The sequence below is a fragment of the Tachyglossus aculeatus genome, chromosome 21 (genome assembly GCF_015852505.1).
Source record: "Tachyglossus aculeatus isolate mTacAcu1 chromosome 21, mTacAcu1.pri, whole genome shotgun sequence".
NCBI lineage: Eukaryota > Metazoa > Chordata > Mammalia > Monotremata > Tachyglossidae > Tachyglossus > Tachyglossus aculeatus.
The window spans coordinates 71,509,279-71,512,522 of NC_052086.1; positions in this window are offsets into that span (position 1 = coordinate 71,509,279).

Consider the following 3,244-nt stretch of genomic DNA (forward strand, 5'->3'; position numbering starts at 1 on the left):
CTGAGTGACAGCCCGGCGGGCGGATGACGGACGGCCGCCCCGACCAATCCGGGCCCGCGCCGCGTCGCCCCGACCAATCCGGGCCCGCGCTCCGCCCGTAGCCCCGCCCCCGAGCGCAAAGGCCGCCGGGAGATGTAGTCCACTCCCTCAGGCCCTCTCCCTCAGCAGGCCGCCATTACTAATTCATCTTCCTCGTGGTCCCGGCCCCTCCACGTGCCCTCGCCGCCATCCCCTGGCCCCCCATCACCACCACCACCACGTGCCCTCCTTGCCCAGCCCTCATTTCTAATGCCCAGTTCTAATCCCGGCTCCAACTTTTACCAGCTGGGGCCACTTTGGGCAAGTCACTTCCCTGGGCCTCCATTCCCTCCTCTGTCAAATGGGGGAGGAAGGCTGGGAGCCCCACGTGGGACAACCTCATAATAATGATAGCATTTATTAAGCGCTTACTATGTGCACAGCACTGTTCTGAGCGCTGGGGAGGATACGGGGCGATCAAGTTGTCCCACGGCGGGGGGCTCACAGTCTCCATCCCCATTTTACAGATGAGGGAACTGAGGCCCGGAGAAGTGGAAGCAGCGTGGCTCGGTGGAAAGAGCCCGGGCTTTGGAGTCAGTGGTCATGAGTTCAAATCCCAGCTCCACCAATTGTCAGCTGTGTGACTGGGGGCAAGTCACTTCACTTCTCTGTGCCTCGGTTCCCTCATCTGTAAAATGGGGACTAAGGCTGTGAGCCCCCCGTGGGACAACCTGATCGCCGTGTATCCCCCCCAGCGCTTAGAACAGTGCTTTGCACATAGTAAGCGCTTAATAAAAGCCATCATTATTATTATTATAAGTGACTAGCCTAAAGTCACACAGCTGACAATTGGCAGAGCTGGAATTTGAACCCATGACCTCTGACTCCAAAGCCCAGGCTCTGCTTCTCTGCTGCTTCATCACCTTGTACTGCCACCCCCAGCGCTTAGAACAGTGCTTGGCACATAGTAAGCACTTAACAAATGCCATCATTACAGTAATTATTATTCCCCCCCAGCCCCCTCACAAGAACCTTCTTCCCTCACGGCCTCAGGAAACCCCCCACCCATCCAGGCCCAAGGGAAGCTGGCCCCCATCACATCATCGCTTAGAACAGTGCTTGGCACATAGTAAGCGCTTAATAAATGTCATCATCATCATCATAATGATGGCATTTGTTAAACGCTTACTATGTGCCAAGCAATATTTTAAGCGCTGGGGGACATACAAGGTGATCAGGTTGTCCCACAGGGGGCTCACAGGCTTCCTACCCATTTTACAGATGAGAACACTGAGGAAGAGAAGTTTTTTAATGGCATTTATTAAGCACTTACTGTGTGCAAAGCACTGTTCTACGCGCTGGGAAGGTTACAAGGTGATCCAGTTGTCCCACGTGGGGCTCACAGTCTTCATCCCCATTTTACAGATGAGGTAACTGAGGCCCAGAGAAGTGAAGTGGCTTGCCCAAAGTCACACAGCTGACTATTTGGCGGAGCCAGGATTTGAACCCATGACCTCTGACTGACTTCTAGATTGTGAGCCCACTCATCTAGACTGTGAGCCCACTGTTGGGTAGGGATTGTCACTATATGTTGCCAACTTGTACCTCCCAAGCGCTTAGTACAGTGCTCTGCACACACTAAGCGCTCAATAAATACGATTGATTGATTGATTGACTCCAAAGCCCGGGCTCTTTCCACTGAACCATGGTGCTTGCTTGGTCAAGTTAAAATACCCAAAGTCATACAGCTGACAAGTGTGGAAGGAAAGCAGCATGGCGTAGTGGGTAGAGCACAGATCCTGGGAGTGAGAAGGTCATGGGTTCTAATCCCAACACCGCCACTTGTCTGCTGTCACCTTGGGCAAGTCACTTCACTTCTCTGGGCCTCAGTTAACCTCATCTGTAAAATGGGGATTAAGACCATGAGCCCCACATGGGACAACCGGACTACCTTGTATCTCCCCCAGCGCTTAGAACAGTGCCTGGCACATAGTAAGCGCTTACCAAATACCGTCATTATTATTAAGTGGCAGGGTCGTGATTAAAACCCATGACTTCTGACTCCCAAGCCCGTGATCTTGCCACTGAGCCACGCTGCTTCTAGGCGCTTACTATGTGCCAGGCACCGTACTAAGGGCTGGGGTAGATCCAACACAGTCCCTGTCCCGAATGGGGCTCACAGTCAATCCCCATTTTAACAGATGAGGTAACTGAGGCCCAGAAAAGTGAAATGACTTATCCAAGCTCACGCAGCATTCAAGAGGTGGGGCCGGGATTAGAACCAACACCTCCACTTGTCTGCTGTGTGACTTTGGGCAAGCCACTTAACTTCTCTGGGCCTCAGTTACCTCATCTGTAAAATGGGGCCCAAGACTGTGAGCCCCACGTGGGACAACCTGATCTACCCCAGCGCTTAGAACAGAGTTTGGCACATAGTAAGCGCTAAACAAATACCATCATCATTATTACTATTATAACCCAGGTCCTTCTGATTCATAGGCCTGTGCTCTATCCACTGGGCCATGCTGTGAGTCTGAATCAATCAATCCTATTTATTGAGCACATAATAGGAATAACAACAATAATAACAACAATAATAATTGCGGTATTCAACACCACCCAAGCCTCCACACCTCTTGCTCCCGAGCCTTTGCATTCCCTTTCCAGGCTCCTGGGCACCTTTCCCAAGCCTTGGAACAACAGGAGGGAGGCTGGGTGTCGACACGGGGCAGAAAAAAGGTTGAGGCCAGAGAGAGGGAGCGGGGAGAGAAAAGGAAGAGGAAAGGTGAAGGAAAGAGAAAGGTGAAAAGGAATAAAGGAAGAGGGGAAAACAGGAAAGGGACTGAGAAGTAAACGGAAGGGGGAGGGAGGAGGAAAGGTAGGGACCGGGCAGAGGCTGGAGAAATGACCACCTGTTCTCAGGATTCCTTCTCCACCGATTCTGCTTTTTTGAAACCATATTATTCCTTTATGTCCACCCCTTCCCCTCCCGCCAACAACTGATCTCCCCCGTGGGTCAGAGGCAGTGACTCAATTTCTTTCTCCAGCATTTAGCCCAAATGCATTGTTCAAAGCACCAAGTCGGCAGCAGCCTACTGGAGATCTCCATCTATAGGTTGGAACCCACAGTTTTGCACACTCTGTTTTTCTATGACACGTATTTTTGCTGCGTATTTGGACAGAACACTGTTAAGGAAATTAGGGAACGTTCTTCCGACAACATGTG